Consider the following 24,800-nt stretch of genomic DNA (forward strand, 5'->3'; position numbering starts at 1 on the left):
ACATGGTGAAACCCCATCACTACTAAAAATACAAAAATCAGCCAGGTATGGTGGCAGGTGCCTGTAATCCCAGCTACGCGGGAGGCTAAAGTAAGAGAATCGCTTGAACCAGGGAGGTGGGGGTTGCAGTGAGCCGATATTGTACCACTGCACTCCAGCCTGGGTGACAGAGCAAGACTCCGTCTCAAAATGAAAAAAGAGATTAAAGTAAATATATTTTCAAAACCCAATAGAAAAAGAACAGCTGTTTTTATTACAAATAGAAAAGGCTATTCCTAGCAATACAAAAGGAAAAGACTGTTTTATATTTGTAAATATGTACACCAACGCTTCTCACTCCGGGTGCCTCTTGGTCTTGGAAATTGGGTCACACTGATCCTCTGGTAGTCATTTTCAAGAAAGATGACTGCTGAAATCAAGTTCTATATACCATGCCTTGTGAGGTATGGTATATACCCAAAGTAATTCAAGGAAAAATCTCATGATCTCAGGTACATTCATGACAAAGACTGTTCTTGACCAAACCCTAGTATGACTTCTAGCAGATTAAGATTTTGTTCCTACTATGACCTGAGCTCCCTCTTAAAATGCCTGCAAAGGCTTGCAATTATAAATCCTTTCTCTGCCCTCGAGATATAAATCTTCTACCATGCACAACTGTCTCCTCAAGGACCTGGGAGCCATCTCTCTGAAATGCAAGCATTAGGGAGATAACTCTTCCTCTCCGTGTGAAGGTAAGGGTCTAACATCTGCAGCCCCTTGCTCCAGCTTGCACAACTTCTCCTGTAATAAAGATGCAAGAAGTTTGTTTCTCCTCCAGATAAGCACCAAGTAACAAACCTAGATAGCCTAGTGACACAGACCAAATACCCCACACTCGTCAGTGTTTTTCCTTCAGCACACCCCAATATTTAAAAAGTCTCCCACCTTTTGTTACAGCAGAGTTGAGCTCAGGTTACGTTGGCTAGTCTCCCCTATTACAAGAGTTAGTACTGAATAAAATCTGTCTTTATTACCTTTAACCACCATCTGGTTTTGTCTGTGTTTGACATCAGCTGGCATTCAATAAAGGGAACAGTAACTACTCTAGGCATTTCAAACAGAAAGAATTTAAATGCAGGTAATTAGGTACTTACAAAATTATTGGAAGAATTAGAGATAGGGTTACTAAGTTTACTGTCCAAACTAAGAGCAGTTGTTTTTTGGGGGGGGCAGTTATCTTTTGTCATTTTATAGCTCCCCACCACAGCTGCCCCACACCCTTCCCTTCAATGATGACGTCTGCAGGCTTCAGGGGGACCAGAGAACAAAGCTGGGGCCTGGCAGCCCCACTACACTGCCAGCTGGGAGGAACAAGTCACAATTACAAATTATCACAACAATTAGCACCTGCACTTGGGGGTGCTGCATATTGAGGAGGCCCCACCTCCTCATTGTACAGGGGGCTATTTGGCAGTGACCTTGCTCTGGAGACGATGATATTCCTTCAGCCTGAGGAAATTGATGCTGATGAACCCGGTGGCATCCATTGGCTCATAATCACCCTGCACGTTCATGCTCACCAGCTTCTCATTGTAGAGAGACAGTGGGGACTCCCGGCCGAGGGTGTACACCTGGCCCTTGAAGACGGACACCTGCACTTTCCCTTCCACTCGCTCCTGGGACTTGGAGATGCAGTGGCGGACAAATTCACACTCAGTTCTGTGCCAGAAACCGGTATACACTAGCTTAGCAGATTTCAAGCCCAGGCCTTGTTTCATTTTGTGTACTTCCCGGTCCATGGTGAAGGCCTCGATGTCTAAATGAGTGTAGTCAAGAGTGGTGTCTGCTGGGGCCTCCTAGATACTTTGAGACTTCATTCCAATGAAGCGGTTCCCCACGATGTCAATACGGCCCACGCCGTGCTTGCCCATGACTTCCTTCGGGTACGTGAAGAACTCCAAGGAGGTCTGGTAGGTGGAGCCATCCTTGACGTCGGTCACCTTCACGGTGACCCCTTTTTTAACTCGATCTCGAGAATGTCAGGGATGTTGGGGGCTTTGGCCAGGTCCTGGGTCTTCGTGTAGAGACCTGGAGGCTTTTGGTTCTTGGGGTTCTCCAGGATTCCAGCCTCCTAGCTGACATGCATGAGTTTCTTGTCCATGCTGCACGGGTTCTTGGGAGTGACCAGGATGGGAATCCCATGGTGCTTTGTGTATTCCATCAGGTCACTGCGGCCCTTGAACCAGTTGTAGAACTCGAGCATCCTCCAGGGAGCAATGACCTTTATATGGGGGGCTGGTGAGAAGCGGGTGAGCTCAAACTGGACCTGATGGCTCCCCTTTCCCGTGGGGCAATGGGACACATACTTGGCCCCTCCCAGTGGGCGATTTCCACTTGTTTGCGGGTGATGCAGGGCCTGGTAAGAGAAGTGCCCAGGAGGTAGTGGTCCTCATACAATGTGCTGGACTGGATGGCTGGTCAGATGAACTCCTCCAAAAACTCCCTGCTGACGCCCTCAATGAACACCTTTTTGGCCCCAAGTTTCAATGCCGCCTTCCTGGTTTCCTTGAAGTCTTCCTTCTGGCCAGTGTTGGCCAGGTAGGCAATGACATCATAGCCTTGTTCCTTCAGCCACACAAGGATGCAGGAGATGTGCAGGCCGCCACTGTAGGCCAGAACCACGGAGCCTTGGCTGACATAGCGTCTGGAGGCGTGAGTTCCCGGCGTCTGGAATCTGTCTTTAAGGTGCAGCGAACCACTGGGGCCAGGCAGCAGTGGCAGGCAACAGAGCAGGGCCACTAAGAGCAGGTTTTAGAGTGAAGAGGACTGGTACAATGGGTAGAAAGCAGGCCTGTCCCAAGCATATGGAACAAACTAAAGTCAGGCAGCCACTACTGTATCAAAGTCACACCAGTTAGCTAGCATTCAGAGTTTTGGAGCTGCTGCTCCCACTGCTGCGGCTGGCATCCCTGAAAGCCTCACACCCACAAAGTCAGAGCCTAGAAAGGGAAAGGCTGAGGCCAGCCATGTCAACCTGCAGCCAGAGCATGCTTGTCAGGAAGACAACTCCCTCTTCCTCTGCCTCCCCACTCTTCAAGTGCTTCTCATCAGCAGGACCTGATTCATGTCCAGACCCCTCCCTGCAACTGAGACTGGAAATTATCACTGATGGTTTTTCATCCTTTCCACAAAGAAGGAACATGAAATGCAAGTTGTACCATCATCTACTTTTCCAGGCTATTTGGCCTTGATTTCACACTGAAAAATAGGTCTCTGCTCTGTCAAAACTCTAAAAACTGTGAGGTATTGAGACTTCCCAAATCTCTTCAAGATTGTCTGAATGGTATCTGGGAAGTCTGAGCCAGGAATATTCCCTTTTTCTACCTGTTGTTAAATGCTGGTCGCAATTCTATTTCCAGTAAGGAGGAGGCAAAAATGATGAAGAGGTAAGTGTTTTTTGCCCCAAATCTCTATTAATAATCAATGCATTAACACTTTTTCAAAACAGTAGTTGAAGTTGTTCTCCAAAGTTGTGATGATAAAAGCATAAAGGATCTATGTGGTCAAGAGCTGGGCTGCCTTCAGAGTTATGAATGCAGTGGTTGGGTTTATGTTTCAGTGACTGTGCTGTGGAATACTTAGTTTCTTGGTTTGTCCTTTGGATGTTGCTATAACAGACAACAGTCAACTTCAGGTAGCATTTCATTTATCTGGAAAGAGACAGAAGGAGAGAAAGAAAAATGGAGAAAATTAGAGTCAGTAACAGAAAAAGACATAAACATTCAGAAAGTTACAGAGAGACAAAGACACAGGCATCCACCCTACCATCATGAGATACAGGAACTGTGTATGAGTGTACAGACACATACACCCTGAAAATGAGGTAAAGGGAGAGATGACGGAGGAGGCAGAGAGAAAAGGGGACACAAAAGCAAAGTGAGGGAACAAAACTAAAATGTAGCATGTAGTCCCAGCTACTTGGAGGCTGAGGCACGAGAATCGCTTGAGCCCAGGAGGCAGAGGTTGCAGTGAGCCAAGATCGCACCACTGTACTCCAGCTTGGGCTACAGAGTGAGTCTCTGTCTCAAAAAAGAAAAAAAAAAAAGAGCAGAGGTTTAACAGGCAACAGAAAGCAAAAAGAGAATAGCTCTTTCTCCTACAGAGAGAGAGGGGGCCTTCAGTGGATCTTCCTGTTCTGTACTGAAATGCATGGGGTTTTATAGAGGAGCTTGAGGAGGCGGTGTCTGATTTACATAGGGCCCACAGATTGGCTAGACTAAGTGTGCCATTTACATAGCACAGGAAGAAGCTGACCACCCAATCCTAATCTTTCATTATGCAGATGGAATCTCTATCTGGCAGGCGCCATGTTGCCTGCTCCTTACTGTACACGTGGTTGACAAAAGAGAAGATGGAGCCACCAGGTTGAACATGCCTAGCCCCCAGGTAGCCTTCTCCTATTGGCACAGCTACTGGCATTCACCCGTGCAAGTTTCCAGCTTGCTTATCTGTGTCTGCAGATCGATTTTAAAGGCTGCTGTTTGTTAGAAAAGAAATGATTTGGGGACTGCTTTTCATTAAAAGGAAAACCTTACTAAGGACTTCCTTACCCTATCTGCCTAAACAATTTCTTTTTGACTCTTACATCAAAAAGGACCATGTATGGTTCAATAAATGGTATTGTAAGAGTTAAAGAGGAAAGAAACACAAAACACAGCTGGAAGTTAAAGACAGGTTTACTTTAAATAAAAAATGAGAGAGGCTTCTGGCCAGTTTCAGTCAGGAGCGCTTTCTCTTACAGACTAAGAGTTTATATTGGTTTTAGGGTGAGGGGGCTTATTAGAAGCTTGAAATGTTTCTGTGTGAGGGGGAAGTTTTATCACAGTGTTGGAATGTCTCTGTGTGAGGGAGAAGTTTTATCACAGGGTTGGAATGTCTCTGTGTGAGGGAGAAGTTTTATCACAGGGTTGAAATGTCTCTGTGTGAGGGAGAAGTTTTGTCACAGGGTTGGAATGTCTCTGGGGAGAGGGGAGGTTATCTTGGGGCAGACATCTTTCTGACTTGGAGTAGGGTTATCTCAAGGCTGGCGTCTTCCCGGCCGGTGGGGGGGTTGTCTGGGTGCTAGTATGTCTCTGCTCAGGGAGGAGTTTGGAATGTTTCTGGTTGGAGATGTTGCTTGTGGTTTATGGTTATCCTGACCTTAGCCATTAGACTGATGCCCTTTGGATTTAGGCGACTTTTTTATTAAGGTGAACTTTAGAATGAGAGGCTTGTCCAAGATGGCAATGCTCCTGCTCTGTCAGGTATTAAGATGACTAGTTATGAATTCAGAAGTCATTTAAGTGAATTTATAATCTCTCAACATACATAAAACAAAATATTAAGACTCAATATAAGCAATGTATCTTTTAAAATATTAATACATACAGATAGGATAATACTTTACAACTGTTTGATGCAGGGTGAGGGGAAGGCTTTCTTTTTTTTTTTTTTTTTTTTGAGACGGAGTCTCGCTCTGTCACCCAGGCTGGAGTGCAGTGGCCAGATCTCAGCTCACTGTAAGCTCCGCCTCCCGGGTTTACGCCATTCTCCTGCCTCAGCCTCCCGAATAGCTGGGATTACAGGCGCCGCCACCTCGCCCGGCTAGTTTTTTGTATTTTTAGTAGAGACGGGGTTTCACAGTGTTAGCCAGGATGGTCTCGATCTTCTGACCTCGTGATCCGCCTGTCTCAGCCTCCCAAAGTGCTGGGATTACAGGCTTGAGCCACCGCGCCCGGCCGAGGGGAAGGCTTTCTAAGTAAAATTGGAAACCCAAAATTAGTAAAGAAAAGTCTCACAGATTTGGCTACCAAAAAATTTAAACCTTTATAATTTTTGCCAATGGAAATGGGGAGATTTAAGAAGATAGCATCCAATGCTAGCAGGAGTGTTTGGCAACCTGGAAATCTCCTAATCTAAATTAATATAACCTATGTGAAAGTAATTTGTCCATGAAATTATAAAATATGCATTCCCTATAACCTAGCATTTTTTCCTAGGACACTAGCCATGAATATAATAACATTAATTACAAAGCTAGTATTATAGAATATTATAGTATGATTTCATTTTGTGAAGTAAGGTATATGATATACTTGGCTCTGTGTCCCCACCCAAATCTCATGTTGAATTATGACCCTCAGTGTTGGAGGTGGGGCCTGGTGGGAGGCGATTGGATTATGGGGGTGGTTTCTGATGGTTTAGGACCATCCCCCTAGTGCTGTCCTTTGACAGAGTTCTCTAGAGATCTGGTTGTTTGAAACTGTGTAGCACTTTCCCCTTCTCTCTGTCTCTCTCTTTCTCTTGCCACCATGCAAAGGCATGCTTGCTTCCCCTTCGCCTTCCACCATGATTGTATAAGTTCCTTGAGACCTCCACAGTCTTCTGTATAGCCTGTGGAACTGTGAGTCAATTAAACCTCTTTTCTTTCTAAATTACGCAGTCTCAGGTAGTTCTTTATAACAGTGTAAGAACAAATACAGAAAATTGGTAACGAGAGTGTACGTGTATATATGTGTGTGTAATGTATATGTCTTTCACTGGGTCTGTATAAAATTTAAGAAAAGATTGGAAAGGATAGGCACAAAAGGTACTATGAAAAATGGAGTTGAATGAGTGGGGGAAATTTGTCATGTTTTTACATATTTTCATTTCAAAAGTAGTAATTTTTACAATAATTAGGATGGTAATTTTAGCTACATCTATGAGGCTTTCATTTGTAAACTGAATAAAATATTTGACTTCACTTCTTTCTGCCATAAATACATATTTTTCAATTAGCCCACATATTCTTTAGTTTATAGCTCTATTTTTTACATCATAGTCACTAAATAAATATTTGTTGAATAAATAAATAAATGGCCATTCTCTTTTATCTGTGAGACTCTTTTCCTGTTTAAGTATATTAACTAATTTTGATTTCTATTGAGTTTGTTAGCACTAATTATTTATCAAATTTTTCAAGATTATTTTTTAATTACTTTCATTGATCTAGAGATTTAGCTACCTCTCAATTCCCCTTCTCCCTCCTACTTCCCACCTCTTCTCCACCGCCACCTTGGAAAGCAAGATTTGTTGGCATATTCTGTCTGTGTGCTCATTTTTAACCATTGATTTAAATGTCATATTATAAGAAATGAATACTTTTCAAATGTGCGGTATAATTATGTGAGACTAGTTGAAGAACTGTTTCATCAATTTGAAGAGTACATTATTGAACTTGATCATATCATATGTTTTATTATTCTAGGTAAAAAACAATTCCCCAATTAACCAGAAGGAGAAAAGATTAATTTAGTTGTGAAAATACAGAATTACATTTCTATAATTTAAAAAAAAAGTGTTAGATCAGGCAAATCTGCACATCAAATGTTTTATCTATAGTGATAGTCAAGACTTTCTTGCTCACAGCGTATTTACTCACAGTCTATTTACTCACAACCCATTTTAAAGCCCATAATCTGTTTGGTTTAAGATAAGTCTACAGTCAAACTGACAACAAAGACTATGCTTCTCTGCAGAAAACCTGGCTGTGTTTATCTAAGTGACATACATGGGAGAAAGATTTCACAAGTGGAGTTTTGTTGTTGTTTATAATTTCTAATTATCCTCCCTGAATCATCTAAAGACTAGAAGGAAAACTAAACTAACTTTTTTTAAGTGCCTAAGGTGTGTGAGCTACTTGCCATACACTATCTCATTTAATTCTAACAACATACTATCAAACAGCTGCTATTATATCCATTTTAAAGATGAGAAAACTGAGCCTTAGAAAGGGTAATACTGGTTGAGCATCCCTAATTTAAAAATTTCAAATCTGAAATTCTCCAAAACTTGAAATATTTTGAGCACTGGCATGATGTCACAAGTGGAAAATTTCACACCTGGCCTCATGTGACAGGTTACAGTCAAAACTCTGTTTCATGCACAAAATTACTTTAAAATATTGTCTAAAATTACCTGCACACCATGTGTATAAGATATATAGAAAATATAAATAAATTTTGTGATCAGCTTTGGGTCCCATCCCTGAGATAGCTCATAATGCATATGTAAATATTCCAGACTGACAAAAATCTTGTGACCACAAGCGTTTTGGCTGAGGGACACTCAACCTGTAATTTAACCAAGATCTCAGAGACAGTAAATGTCAAATCCGAGCCCCAACCCAGGTCTATCTAACTCCAAAGTTTCTGCTTCTTTACCAAAAGGCACCCCCTATGAAGTCTTAAATGTTGCTCAAATAAGAAGATTATTGCATGAATCTTCAAATAAGTCTCACTTTTACCTTTTCATATTTCATAACAATCAAATTTCACAGCTATCATCTTAAATACAATAGGATTTATCCTTACTTAAAATACAAACCGTAATTATTTCTCTTTAAAGTAGACCTTGTTTTTGTCTACAGAAATTCTCTGCTCACTGGAAAAAGAGGCAGTAAGAAGTGACCTATGCTCCAATTTAATTATGTTCACTTGTCTTCAGGACTTTTCTTGGTAATTTAAAATGAGCTAATAATGCAAACCAATTAACAAACAAAATGAGATTACACTCAGACAGCTAAGCTACCGGTAAATACAAATATTACTAATTAAGGTTTTAATTAGAATAAACTTTAAACCAAAGAAGGTATGGAGATAAACATGCCAAGCATAGGTTACCATCATAACAACTATTTTGGCAGAAAATATGTAAGTACGCAGGTAAGTTCTGCAAAGTCTTATATGCCACCCATAATCATATATCATCCTTTTAAACACCTTTGTTTCCAATTTTGAACACAAACATCAAATATCAAAGTTTTCAAGTTGAGCCAATATCAATTCACACTCAGCCTTTGCAAATAGCCATACAACCACTCTAGGTCTTTGCTAACAACCATCACAAAGAGTAGGCAAAAAATAAAAATGTCAAATGTCTGAAACCATTTTCTTCATGTAGAAACATCTTGAGTTTTCTCTGGCAAACTCTTAAAGTTCCCTCTTAAAGCTCCTTGCCCAATTTTGGGGCATACAGTAGTAACCTTGAAACCCTTTATTCAGCACCTGGAATAAAAGAGCAAAAGGTTGTGTTATGAACAATGTAAAATAAGTCAGATAATAGACAGGGTGATTATTAATAGTATTTTTTTTTTTTTTTGAGATAAGGTCTCACTCTGTCACCCAGGCTGGAGTACAGTGGCATGATCTCAACTCACTGCAGCCTCCACCTCCCAGGTTCAAGTGATTCTCCCACCTCAGCCTCCTGAGCAGTTGTAACTACAAGCGTACACCACCATGCCTGGCTATTTTTTTTATTTTTTGGTAGAGATGGGATTTCACCATGTTGGCCAGGCTGGCCTAGAACTCCTGACCTCAAGTAATCCATCCGTCTCAGCCTCCCAAAGTGCTGGGATTAATAGGCGTAAGCCACTGTGCCCGGCCATGAAGAGTATTAATATTAACTTGTGCATAAACCTGTGATGGAGCCCCCGTTATATAAAGTGCAATCACTGAGAAATTAAGGGAGGCAAAAGATTGCCACCAAACAAAAAGTCTAATTTGAGACTAATTATCCAGCAATAGAAAAACCCAACTGGCCATCTTGTCCATGGTATTATCATTGACAGCTAAGTTAAAAAAAAATGTTTAGGACAAATTGGGTATGGTGAGGAATACCCATATATTATAAAATTATGAAGCCATGAAAAACTAATAAGGGGATTCTTCATACACCCATATGGAAATATCTCAAAAGCATAATATTAAAATAAAAAAGATACAAAATAGTATTAAAATCATTTCAGTTTTAAAAAAAAACTAGGGCAGGGGAAAATTATAAATGCATTTGGATTGTATTTACACAAAATATCTCTGAAAGGATAGCCCTGCATACCTACAGGGAGGAGAACTGGGTGGCTAGGGAAAGCGGTGAGAGGTTTTTCATTGTATCATTGTGTATTTTAAGTTTTACAAATATTCCTCAATTAACCATCAGTAAGAAACAGACTGAGAGCAACATCAGTGCCAGTTCTGACATTAATAAGGACTCTAAAGTGTTTAGTTACCTTAAATAAAAGAATGAAAACCAAATAAGCATGTACTTTGACCCAAGAATTCTCCAGCTAGAAATTTTCCCTATAGATACAGACATAGTCCAAAATACAAATTCAATGGTATTAATGGAGAAAACTAGAGAAAACCTAAAAGTTCATGAATTATCGGTTGCTGTGTAAATTGCGGTTGATCACCAATCTACCAGGTGTAACTGACTAGGGCAAGAGAATACCTGTGAACTGAAAAGATCCTCTGGCAATGAGCCAGCTGCATTCTTGAATATAATATTTCCACTTGACAAGTGAGGATTCTTAGACCCTTCCTACTTTATGAGTTATTGAGTCCAAGTTGACCCACCCCAAAATAGGATATCAAGCCAGAAAGTCACAAGGCCTCCATAGCTCACGTTTCAAAAAGTGCCCAGTAGCAATCTAGTAGCTGCTTTTCAAACAGTGTGCCTAGTAACCATATCATGGAAGTGGCATGCCTCCCTCTTTGCCAGATGTCCCAGTTGGCAATATCATCAATCACAGAGAATTGTAGTCAAGGGGCTTATCAGAGTTTTGGAGTCCCAGAGGTACTAATACTCTTCTCCAATTAAGAAAATTTCCTCTGACATTTATAGTATAGAAAAATATAAGCATATTTTATATATATATAAATCGATATTCATTTATATATATAAAAATTGATCAATTCCTACCATACATTTGCATGTAGAAGCAACATAAACAGTATATTGAATTGGAACCACCACAAGGTTATGCTACTTTTCCTTCCTATTATGAACCTTGCCCAAACCCCATCAAATGAATTTAGTGGCCCCTCCTCCCACAGGGTGAGCAGGAGATTGACTTGGGCTCCAATAGCCATCAAATCATAAAAGTTTAAGGCCCTCACTGCTCCAGTTTCTCAGCATTCTTGGGTGGCTTCAAATGACCTTTGGTCCCCCTTATGAGGCGAGACCTCAGCCCCATCCCTAGTCACCTTCCGCCTTCCTCTTTAACCCAGCTGAGCTCAGGGTAGAAGGGAAAAAAGGGATTAGGGGATGCAGAGGGACAAAGTGGCTTTGTGCCAATAAACAAGGCACATTCACTTTCAGTTTGAAGTGGATAGCAGTTGCTTGCTGCTTTTCCAAATGAACGTCAATCCTTTTGTTTGACCCAAAGCAAACAACGGCAGGGTTATCATTATTGACATCATCTATTTCAGGTTTAGGGACTCCTCATCTGTCTCATAAAAATTCCCCTCGGCTCTAAGAGGCCAAAACCCCCTTAGAGCAGCCGCAACAAAAAATTCTGAGCAATTTACTATCATCTCCAGATAGATCTAAGGTTGGGATGATAAACTGATTAACTGAGCCGTAAGACAGACCAGCTGTTGCCATTCTTCCTCAATATGCATCCTGCTCTTTTCTCTCCCACGAGAACCGGCCAAAGTTCTAATGATTCACCTGATTTCTGCCTATAGCAACCACAGACTTCTCTCCTTTTAGCTCCCTTTGAGATACTGAGGGCCTGAAAATAAAATAGAAGAGTCACTACAAACACCCACAAATCTGTAACCCCTGATGGAAGATAATCTCAAAATGTATCTCTACGACTGTTGTCTGAAAGATGTTGGAAGTTTCTACCCACCCAGGACAAATCTTAGTACTAGTTATTACAATGGAGCACACTTGAGGTTAATCACCAGATTGGCAAAGAAATATCCCCACCCAGAGTAGTTAGCAAACAGGGCACACTTGATGTAACAGTTGTTGAACCTACTTCCTGGCACTTGGCCTACAAGCACATCCCCAATTCCTCCACAGTAACAGAAAATCATGGGAAGATCATTTATGGCTCAGGTGATCATACAATGTGGTCGTTATGTTTGGTACCAATTCCCATGGACTTCCTTCAAATCCTATTAATCAACCTACACAGCTCTTACTGTTTTTCTTCAAGAAAGCCATATCTTCATCCACATCCCATCCTCATTGCCAAAATTGACAAGAACCGCAAAGAGTCTGAGATTTCACTCTATTTGCAAAGTAACAAAACAGCCTGCCACAGTATCACGCATATTTGCAGAAGACAGGGGACTCCTAGGTCAAACACAAAAGAGTGGGACTAGAGTAAGGCAAGAGCGGTGCCTACGGTGAGCAATTTGAGGAGGCTCTTACTCTCAAGATCCATGGAAGTGCAGATCAGCCTTTAAAAAGAATGTCTCCTTAAATTTTTCACCTATGTGTCTCTCTTGTCTCACCCTGGTCCCACCTCTGCAAAGGACTTTATTTCAGCAATAGTATCAGCATTTCCTTGTGCCAAGTTCCTAATTCCCACAGTGCATCATGAAGACCAGATAACGTCATGAAGCTAATATCTGCATACGCGGTGGATTGCACTACAGGAGAGGAACCAAAGCTTCAGAGACTTAAGTATTTTATAATGAACAAGAAGCATGTATGTTCTTTGTTCCTAGGGAAGACACTATCTCTGTGTACCAAGACTGTTGTCTATGTGAACATCCTTGAAAGAATAATCCAGAACGAAGGCATAGATGTTCAGAAACACAAAGAGATTCATGGAGAATTGTCACAGTGTTTTTCATTTATGTGTTTGTGTGTGTGTGTCTATGTGTGTGTATACACACACAAATTTATGCTAAAACATATGCTAATAAGCCTATTTCTTTAAATACCCATCGTGTCTGTGAGTCATTATAAAAATATAGGGCACTTGGTTATCTGACTTAAGCTGGATAGGAAAAAAAACAGGTAATTGTAGCATTATGATACAGAAGAGATATGCTAAAAGAGGCAGTTGTCCTATAGAAATCTCACTTATAGTTTATAAAGAGCTGTCCCCTTCCCGAGTCCAAGTGATCTCATTGTTCAGTTCCCACCTATGAGTGAGAACATGCGGTGTTTGGTTTTCTCTTCTTGTGATAGTTTGCTAAGAATGATGGTTTCCAGCTGCATCCATGTCCCTACAAAGGACGCAACTCGGGAAGGGGAACATCACACACTGGGGCCTATCATGGGGAGGGGGGAGGAGGGAGGGATTGCATTGGGGAGTTATACATGATATAAACGTTATGCACATGTACCCTAGAACTTAAAGTATAATAAAAAATAAAAAAAGAAAAAAAAAAAGAAAAAAAAAAAAAAAAAAAAAAAGAGCTGTCCCCAGTGGGAATGAATGACTCATGAAAAGGTAAAATTTTGAGGGAGAGGAGCAGAGTGTTAAATTGTCTGGTTAGTGGGGAAAGAGGATAAAGAGGTCCAAAAAAGGAGTGTATTTATCCACCCATAAACCTCAAAAACATTACCCCTAGATGGGTAACCCTAGGGGTTCCCACTGAGAAGCGAAGGACTTGTAGAATAAGGTAGAAGAGACGCTCCAAACGCCCACAAAGCTGTGGACTCTGTTGGAAGATAAATCTCAAAATAAGGGATTGTCACATACCATCACCTGGAATCCTTATATTTTTGTCCAGCTAAAAGTTAAAACTGGTTAATAATGGAATATAACAGTCCTTTTTTCATTTTCAAGGGCCTATATTATAGTTGTATACACTAACAAATAAGTATCTTCTAAATATCCAAATATAGAGCAACAAAAATTAACAGCTAAAGATACAAAACTCACTTCTTTTTTACTTAACATAGAAATTTACTTTGACCCACTCTTCTGCAGTCTTTTAGACAAATTTACGTTAATATTATTTTCTCTACTTAACATATACTCAGCGAGTTGATATCTATGTTTCTAGAAATTAGAAATGTTCTTGTTTCGATTTTGTCAGCATTAGTAATGTAATTATATTACTAATATTCTGCAACAATATTCCACCTAGGTCCTTGCCATTGCTTATTTCAAATTAGGACCTTGTGACCCCGAGTCCTATTCCAGACTCTGACTCTAATGTTGGTCCTGGAAAGAGGGATAGAAACAGCCTTGGTTGGGAGCTCAGCACCAAGTCAGTCTTGGGGATGATCTCATTAAAATTCTGGGTACCATTTTCTCACTAAATACTTTGTTCTCCTGTTTCTGAGGCTTTGACCTGTATTCCAGGTCTTCAATAGCTGAGATTCCTAAGTGGCACTCTAGTTTCTTGGTAATTTATTCTCATCTTATGGTTGATCACAGACTCGTAGTATTCCCATGACTATTTCGAACTTACTGCCAACTCCCTTGATGCTGACAAACGTGACCTAGACCTGCTGTTTGCAATTTGCCAGTTGCTTGTGCCATTCTTACTTGATTAGACATAGTGGCTTCAGTTGGAGCTTCTACCAATGTTATTCTTGCCCTACCTGTCCGTCTCCTGATTGTAAACAGATTTTCAGATCTACATTCTTACATTCCTTTCTGTGTATCCATTTATACCTAAAATATTAATCCATGACCTTGATCCTTAGCTCAACTACACACACACACACACACAAACACACCTGTCAATAATTGGAATTCTCTTTAACAATTTTTCAAACTGATTTACTCACTTAACTTCAATTGTTCATAAAATTTAGTGATCATAGGCCAGGTAGTGTGGCTCATGCCTATAATCCCAGCACTTTGGGAGGCCGAGGTGGGAAGATCCCTTGAGTCCAGAAATTCAAGACCATCCTGGGCAACATGGCAAGAACCCATCTCTACAAAAAATACAAAAATTAGCTGGACATGATGACATGCACCTGTAGTCCCAGCTACTTGGGAGACTGAGGTGGGAGGATCTGTTGAGCCCAGGAGTTTGAGGCTGCCATGAGCTCTGATTGCCACTGTACTCTAGCCTGAGCAACAGAGTGAGACCCTGTCTCAAAAAAAAAAAAAAAAAATTTTGTTTTAATTAAGTGATTACCTCCAGTCTAAACAAGAAGCAAATGGAAGTTCACTGCCAGAGGCAATGGTTTGATTCAGCATTACATTACTTTTTGCAATGTTAAGCACTAAGTTTTCCTAAATTCCTTATCTAGATTATTGACTATTTTAGTCCATTTTGTGTTGGTAGAAAGGACTACCTGAAGCTAAGTAACTTATAAAGAGAAGAGATTTATTTGGTTCACAAGTCTACAGACCATACAAGAAGGATGGCACCAGCATCTGCATCTGGTGAGAGCTTCAGGCTGCTTCCACTCATGGCAGAAGGTGAAGGAGAGCTGGTGTGTGTGGAGATCACACAGCAAGAGAGGAGAAAAGAGAGGCAGGCAGAGGCACCAGGCTCTTCTTAACAACCAGCTCTCCTAGGAACTAATAGAGTGAGAACTCACCCCGGGGAAGGGCACTAATCTGTTCATGAGGGATCTGCCCCCATGACCAAAACACCTTCCATTAGGCCCCAACTCCAACACTGGGGGTGGGATTTCAACATGAGATTTGGTGGAGACAAACAAACTATATCCAAACTACAGCACGGACCAGTCAGGGTTCTGATTCCTGCCATCCAAATTGTCTGCCTGATTTCAGGATGGTCTGTCAAATCAATCTCTATCTACCTAAATCCAGGACTTACTATTTCCTTTCATTCTTGTAGACTGCCTACGTTCTACCTAATCTGACTTAAATATACAGACACATTTGCATTCCCAGGTGCTCACCAGGTTCCCCAGAGATTTTCTGCTAATCAGCATCACCCATTCATTCCTTCTTATCCCTCAATCAGCTTTCCTACTCCTCATCTAATGCTGCCTATGTTTCACAGCAGTAAGACATTCACGTTCTAGTTTCTGAGAGTCAACTTCCTTTTACTGGGAATAGCACACAACAATTAAACTTGCAGAGAATGGGAGGCTCAATAAGGAAACGAACTAAGCATGAAAGGAAAATTGATTATATGCAAAGACTGTCAGAGCCATGCTGAGGGGTTTAGACCTCATTTGTTCTGTAGAAAAGCCTGGGAAGGAAGAACCGTAAACTTTCTAAAAGCACAGACTCTAGGGTTGGAATGCCTGGGTGTGGATCCTGACTCTGTCACACTTTTGTTAATATTACCACTGACTTTACCAGAAAAATCTTTAAGTATTAGGAGGCTGTCAAGCTCACAGTGCCACATACAAATTTCCAAAATTCTTAAAATTTGAAAGCTCAGAATTTACCATTGGCAGCAAATACTGTCAGTTGGGTTTTTTAAAGTAACAGGCTTGCTTTGTTCGTTTTTTGAGAAAATTTCCACCAAATAACCAAATTTGAACAACCATAGTTGGTCTACCAGCATTTTTTCAAGTAAAAATGGTTCATGGAGAAGCAGTTCAGCTCACAAATCAATCACACAGCACTTTTTCTCAATACAACCATCATACTTTGGTACATAGCAAAAGGTATGCATATTTCCTATTTTGTCACACAGAATATTAAAAATATGTGTAAAATAGGCCAGGTGCAGTGGTTCATGCCTGTAATCCCAGCATTTTGGGAGGCTGAGGCAGGCGGATCACTTGAGGCCAGGAGTTCAAGACCAGCCTGGCCAACATGGTAAAACCCCACCTCTACTAAAAAATACAAAATTTAGCCAGGTACGGTGGTACATGCCTGTAATCCCAGCTACTTGGGAAGCTGAGGCACGACAATAACTTGAACCTGGGAGGTGGAGGTTGCAGTGAGCCAATCATGCCACTGCACTACAGCCTGGACAACAGAGTGAGACTCCATCTCAAAAAAAAGCGGGGGGGGGGCGTGTAAAATAAAAGTATAAAGTGATACTTTTCAACACCTGGAGAACAAATTAACACATATTAGTAAATACTGCTTATAGGAGCAAGATGGCCGAATAGGAACAGCTCCAGTCTCCAACTCCCGGCGCGAGCGACACAGAAGACTGGTGATTTCTGCATTTTTAACTGAGGTACTCGGGTCATCTCACTGGGGAGTACCGGACAATCGGTGCTGGTCAGCTGCTGCAGCCCGACCACGGAGAGCTGAAGCAGGGCGAGGCATTGCCTCACCTGGGAAGCGCAAGGGGGAAGGGAATCCCTTTTCCTAGCCAGGCGAACTGAGACACACAAAACCTGGAAAATCGGGTAATTCCCACCCCAATACTACGCTTTAAGCAAACGGGCACACCAGGAGATTATACCCACACCTGGCCAGGAGGGTCCCACTGCCACGGAGCCTCCCTCATTGCTAGCACAGCAGTCTGCGATCTAACCGCAAGGCAGCAGCGAGGCTGGGGGAGGGGCGCCCGCCATTGCTGAGGCTTAAGTAGGTAAACAAAGCTGCTGGGAAGCTCGAACTGGGTAGAGCTCACAGCAGCTCAAGGAAACCTGCCTGTCTCTGTAGACTCCACCTCTGGGGACAGGGCACAGCTAAAAAACAACAGGGGAATCAGCAGAGGCCTGTGCAAACCCCAACGACTCTGTCTGACAGCTGTGAAGAGAGCAGTGGATCTCCCAACACGGAGGTTGAGATCTGAGAATGGACAGACTGCCTGCTCAAGTGGGTCCCTGACCCCTGAGTAGCCTAACTGGGAGACATCCCCCACTAGGGGCAGTCTGACACCCCACACCTCACAGGGTGGAGTACACCCCTGAGAGGTAGCTTCCAAAGTAAGAATCAGACAGGTACACTCGCTGTTCAGCAATATTCTATCTTCTGCAACCTCTGCTGCTGATACACAGGCAAACAGGGTCTGGAGTGGACCTCAAGCAATCTCCAACAGACCTACAGCTGAGGGTCCTGACTATTAGAAGGAAAACTACCAAACAGGAAGAACACCTATACCAAAACCCTATCAGTACGTCACCACCATCAAAGACCAGAGGCAGATAAAACCACAAAGATGGGGAAGAAGCAGGGCAGAAAAGCTGGAAATTCAAAAAATAAGAGCGCATCTCCCCCTGCAAAAGAGCGCAGCTCATTGCCAGCAACGGATCAAAGCTGGTCAGAGAATGACTTTGATGAGATGAGAGAAGGCTTCAGTCCATCAAACTTCTCAGAGCTAAAGGAAGAACTACGTACCCAGCGCAAAGAAACTAAAAATCTTGAAAAAAGAGTGGAAGAATTGATAGCTAGAATAATTAATGCAGAGAAGGTCATAAATGAAATGACAGAGATGAAAACCATGACACGAGAAATACGTGACAAATCCACAAGCTTCAGTAACCGACTCGATCAACTGGAAGAAAGAGTATCAGCGATTGAGGATGAAATGAATGAAATGAAGTGAGAAGAGAAACCAAAAGAAAAAAGAAGAAAAAGAAATGAACAAAGCCTGCAAGAAGTATGGGATTATGTAAAAAGACCAAATCTACATCTGACTGGGGTGCCTGAAAGTGAGGGGGAAAATGGAACCAAGTTGGAAAACACTCTTCAGGATATCATCCAGGAGAACTTCCCCAACCTAGTAGGGCAGGCCAACATTCAAATTCAGGAAATACAGAGAACGCCACAAAGATACTCCTCCAGAAGAGCAACTCCAAGACACATAATTGCCAGATTCACCAAAGTTGAAATGAAGGAAAAAATCTTAAGGGCAGCCACAGAGAAAGGTCGGGTTACCCACAAGGGGAAGCCCATCAGACTAACAGCAGACCTCTCGGCAGAAACTCTACAAGCCAGAAGAGAGTGGGGGCCAATATTCAACATTCTTAAAGAAAAGAATTTTAAACCCAGAATTTCATATCCAGCCAAACTAAGTTTCATAAGTGAAGGAGAAATAAAATCCTTTACAGATAAGCAAATGCTTAGAGATGTTGTCACCACCAGGCCTGCCTTACAAGAGACCCTGAAGGAAGCCCTAAACATGGAAAGGAACAACCGGTACCAGCCATTGCAAAAACATGCCAAAATGTAAAGACCATCGAGGCTAGGAAGAAACTGCATCAAATAACGAGCAAAATAACCAGTTAATATCATAATGTCAGGATCAAGTTCACACATAACAATATTAACCTTAAATGTTAATGGACTAAATGCTCCAATTAAAAGACACAGACTGGCAAACTGGATAAAGAGTCAAGACCCATCAGTCTGCTGTATTCAGGAGACCCATCTCACATGCAGAGACATACATAGGCTCAAAATAAAGGGATGGAGGAAGATCTACCAAGCAAATGGAGAACAAAAAAAAGCAGGGGTTGCAATCCTAGTCTCTGATAAAATAGACTTTAAACCATCAAAGATCAAAAGAGACAAAGAAGGCCATTACATAATGCTAAAGGGATCAATTCAACAGGAAGAGCTAGCTATCCTAAATATATATGCACCCAATACAGGAGCACCCAGATTCATAAAGCAAGTCCTTAGAGACTTACAAAGAGACGTAGACTCGCACACAATAATAATGGGAGACTTCAACACTCCACTGTCAACATTAGACAGATCAACGAGACAGAAAGTTAACAAGGATATCCAGGAATTGAACTCATCTCTGCACCAAGCGGACCTAATAGACATCTATAGAACAATCCACCCCAAATCAACAGAATATACATTCTTCTCAGCACCACATCGCACTTATTACAAAATTGACCGCATAATTGGAAGTAAAGCACTCCTCAGCAAATGTCAAAGAACAGAAATTATAACAAACTGTCTCTCAGACCACAGTGCAATCAAACTAGAACTCAGGACTAAGAAACTCAATCAAAACCGCTCAACTACATGGAAACTGAACACCTGCTCCTGAATGACTACTGGGTACATAACGAAATGAAGGCAGAAATAAAGATGTTCTTTGAAACCAATGAGAACAAAGATACAACATATCAGAATCTCTGGGACACATTCAAAGCAGTGTGTAGAGGGAATTTATAGCACTAAATGCCGACAAGAGAAAGCTGGAAAGATCTAAAATTGACACTCTAACATCACAATTAAAAGAACTGGAGAAGCAAGAGCAAACACATTCAAAAGCTAGCAGAAGGCAAGAAATAATTAAGATCAGAGCGGAATTGAAGGAGATAGAGACACAAAAAACCCTCCAAAAAAATCAATGAATCCAGGAGTTGGTTTTTTGAAAAAATCAACAAAATTGACAGACCGCTAGCAAGACTAATAAAGAACAAAAGAGAGAAGAATCAAATAGATGCAATAAAAAATGATAAAGGGGATATCACCGCGGACCCCACAGAAATACAAACTACCATCAGAGAATACTATAAACACCTCTACGCAAATCAACTAGAAAATCTAGAAGAAATGGATAATTTCCTGGACACTTACACTCTTCCAAGACTAAACCAGGAAGAAGTTGAATCCCTGAATAGACCAATAGCAGGCTCTGAAATTGAGGCAATAATTAATAGCCTACCAACCAAAAAAAGTCCAGGACCAGATGGATTCACAGCTGAATTCTACCAGAGGTACAAGAGGAGCTGGTACCATTCCTTCTGAAACTATTCCAATCATTGAAAAGAGGGAATCCTCCCTAACTCGTTTTATGAGGCCAACATCATCCTGATACCAAAGCCTGGCAGAGACACAACAAAAAAAGAAAATTTTAGACCAATATTCCTGATAAACATCGATGCAAAAATCCTCAATAAAATACTGGCAAACCGGATTCAGCAGCACATCAAAAAGCTTATCCACCATGATCAAGTGGGCTTCATCCCTGGGATGCAAGGCTGGTTCAACATTCGCAAATCAATAAACATAATCCAGCATATAAACAGAACCAAGACAAGAACCACATGATTATCTCAATAGATGCAGAAAAGGCTTTTGACAAAATTCAACAGCCCTTCATGCTAAAAACGCTCAATAAATTCGGTATTGATGGAACGTACCTCAAAATAATAAGAGCTATTTATGACAAACCCACAGCCAATATCATACTGAATGGGCAAAAACTGGAAAAATTCCCCTTGAAAACTGGCACAAGACAGGGATGCCCTCTCTCACCACTCCTATTCAACATAGTGTTGGAAGTTCTGGCTAGGGCAATCAGGCAAGAGAAAGAAATCAAGGGTATCCAGTTAGGAAAAGAAGAAGTCAAATTGTCCCTGTTTGCAGATGACATGATTGTATATTTAGAAAACCCCATTGTCTCAGCCCAAAATCTCCTTAAGCTGATAAGCAACTTCAGCAAAGTCTCAGGATACAAAATTAATGTGCAATAATCACAAGCATTCTTATATACCAGTAACAGACAAACAGAGAGCCAAATAATGAATGAACTTCCATTCACAATTGCTTCAAAAAGAATCAAATACCTAGGAATCCAACTTACAAGGGATGTAAGGACCTCTTCAAGGAGAACTACAAACTACTGCTCAGTGAAATCAAAGAGGACACAAACAAATGGAAGAACATACCATGCTCATGGATAGGAAGAATCAATATTGTGAAAATGGTCATACTGCCCAAGGTAATTTATAGATTCAATGACATCCCCATCAAGCTACCAATGAGTTTCTTCACGGAATTGGAAAATACGGCTTTAAAGTTCATATGGAACCAAAAAAGAGCCTGCATTGCCAAGACAATCCTAAGTCAAAAGAACAAAGCTGGAGGCATCATGCTACCTGACTTCAAACTATACTACAAAGCTACAGTAACCAAAACAGCATGGTACTGGTACCAAAACAGAGATATAGACCAATGGAACAGAACAGAGTCCTCAGAAATAATACCACACATCTATAGCCATCTGATCTTTGACAAACCTGAGACAAACAAGAAATGGGGAAAGGACTCCCTATTTAATAAATGGTGCTGGGAAACTTGGCTAGCCATAAGTAGAAAGCTGAAACTGGATCCTTTCCTTACTCCTTATACAAAAATTAATTCAAGATGGATTAGAGACTTAAATGTTAGACCTAATACCATAAAAACCCTAGAAGAAAACCTAGGTAGTACCATTCAGGACATAGGCATGGGCAAGGACTTCATGTCTAAAACACCAAAAGCAACGGCAGCAAAAGCCAAAATTGACAAATGGGATATGATTAAACTAAAGAGCTTCTGCACAGCAAAAGATACTACCATCAGAGTTAACAGGCAACCTACAGAATGGGAGAAAATTTTTGCAATCTACTCATCTGACAAAGGGCTAATATCCAGAATCTACAAAGAACTCAAACAAATTTATAAGAAAAAAACAAACAACCCCATCAAAAAGTGGGCAAAGGATATGAACAGACATTTCTCAAAAGAAGACATTCATACAGCCAACAGACACATGAAAAAATGCTCATCATCACTGGCCATCAGAGAAATGCAAATCAAAACCACAATGAGATACCATCTCACACCAGTTAGAATGGCAATCATTAAAAAGTCAGGAAACAAGAGAATGTGGAGATATAGGAACACTTTTACACTGTTGGTGGGATTGTAAACTAGTTCAACCATTATGGAAAACAGTATGGCGATTCCTCAAGGATCTAGATCTAGATGTACCATATGACCCAGCCATCCCACTACTGGGTATATACCCAAAGGATTATAAATTATTCTACTACAAAGACACATGCACACGTATGTTTATTGCGGCACTATTCACAATAGCAAAGACTTGGAATCAACCCAAATGTCCATCTGTGACAGACTGGATTAAGAAAATGTGGCACATATACACCATGGAATACTATGCAGCCATAAAAAAGGATGAGTTTGCGTCCTTTGTAGGGACATGGATGCAGCTGGAAACCATTATTCTTAGCAAACTATCACAAGAACAGAAAACCAAACACCGCCTGTTCTCACTCATAGGTGGGAACTGAACAATGAGATCACTTGGACTCGGGAAGGGGAACATCACACATCGGGGCCTATCATGGGGAGGGGGGAGGGGGGAGGGATTGCATTGGGAGTTATACCTGATATAAATGACAAATTGATGGGTGCTGACGAGTTGATGGGTGCAGCACACCAACATGGCACAAGTATACATATGTAACAAACCTGCACGTTATGCATATGTACCCTAGAACTTAAAGTATAATTTTAAAAAAAAAGAAGAAGAAAATACTGCTTATAATTTGTTTGCCCAGTAAAAGAGCTTACAGGTGAAAAATAAAATAAAAAATACATATATATGCATAAACATCCATACATACTACCATCTACTTTCCAGTGTTTTATTTTTTACCAATATAAGTATATTAATTTTCATGATACTTTGGGGAAATCTAAGATCTTAAGTGAATTTTAACTGCAAGTGAATTTTAATCATACAAATTATAATGAATCATATAAAATTATTATTAAACATCACAGTTTTTATTTTTGTGTTATTGCTTTCTTAAAAAAAAATACAGGAAACCAGGGGCTCTAATTTGGATATAAGTGTTGAAATCATTTGAGGAACTTAGTAAAATGAGGCCAAAAAATGTGTACTCACAGGATTTAATAAAATGAATAATTTTAGTAAGATTAGTAAAATTAGTGATTTAGTAAAATAAATAATTTTTACTACTCCATCAAAACCATTCTTCAGTGAAACTCATTTTCTTCCCTGTAAGTGTGTGGCAATGAAGAATAAAATAGGGCTGGATGTGGTGGCTCACGCCTGTAATCCCAGCACTTTGGGAGGCTGAGGCGGGCAGATCACTTGAGGTCAGGAGTTGGAGACCAGCCTGGTGAACACAGTGAAACTCCGCCTCTACGAAAAATACAAAAATTAGTTGGGCATAATAGTGCACATCTATAATCCCAGCTACTAGAGAATCTGAGGCACGAGAATCGCTTGAACCCGAGAGGTGGAGGTTGCAGTGAGCGAAGAGCACACCACTGCACTCCAGCCTGGGCGACAGAGTGAGTGAGACTCCATCTCAAAAAAAAATCAAATCAAATCAAATAGCTGCTCATACAGTTTGGTAGCATTCTCTTAATTTGTGCTCAGGGTGCACCGTTGCTTTGCATCATTAATACAAATGTCAACAGAGTGAAAAAGACAAACATTTTTTTCATGTTCTTGTAAAAATAGGTTTGGGAGTCCCTATAAGTGTTTTGGGGACCATGAAATCTGCAGATAACACTTTGAAACTGCTGGTCTCTGTGAACGTGATGAAGTTCTAAACTAGGGCAGTGCAGTAGAATTGGAAAAGCAGGGCTGTAAAGGAAAGAAATTTTTTGGCAGAATGTACATAGGATTTGGTAATGAAGTACATGTGAAAAGTACAAAAGAAGGGGGATCAACAATGCTGAAGATGACTGACTACTTGTTATCAACATAAGGAACAAAAGAAAGCTGCAGGATAGATTAGCAATGGGTCTGTTTATATGAGGTTTTGGAGACACCTCCAAAAAAATTTTTCATACAACAAAAGAGACTCAAGGCACAATATTTTGCTTAGGGAAAATGCTTTCTGAATGTTGATGACTTGATCAATCAAATTATCATCCAGGCCAGTTTTCCATGGACCTATGACTGACTACTAGATTGAGGTAATTGTAATTACAAATCTAGAAATGCTTAAAAGACACGTTTCACTAAATTTCCATCTAGACATCCATAATAAAAGGTTCTAGCTACATTGGATGCTGGGACTGCAACAGCAACAATAAATAACGGCTTCTGTACAAACGTAGGATTCTTGATATCGGATAGCAAACTTGGCAGAGACATTGATGGCTCTCAACAGAAGAGGTGGCATCTCGACAGGGATATTTGATATTATTCATTAATCCTGGAGCAAACATCAGCAGTCTCAACTCTGAACATTGTATTCCTTGGAATAAGCTTCATGGATCATCAGTAATATCACCAGCAGAGCAATCAGCAAGCATCAGCAACAGAGCTGCTTACTGGGTTCACAAGGGGATCTCCATCTGAGCCAGAGTAGGAAAATGGAACTGGTGGTAATCAAAGCGC

The 24,800-nt window shown here is 40.9% G+C and overlaps 1 pseudogene; it reads right to left on the minus strand.

Annotated features, from left to right (window-relative positions):
- Positions 1-1,445: 1,445 nt before the first annotated feature.
- On the minus strand, positions 1,446-24,582 carry LOC117090890 (annotated as a pseudogene).
- Between the last annotated feature and the right edge of the window lie 218 nt (positions 24,583-24,800).

Source organism: Trachypithecus francoisi, unplaced genomic scaffold (genome assembly GCF_009764315.1).
Source record: "Trachypithecus francoisi isolate TF-2019V2 unplaced genomic scaffold, Tfra_2.0 Lachesis_group11, whole genome shotgun sequence".
Classification (NCBI taxonomy): domain Eukaryota; kingdom Metazoa; phylum Chordata; class Mammalia; order Primates; family Cercopithecidae; genus Trachypithecus; species Trachypithecus francoisi.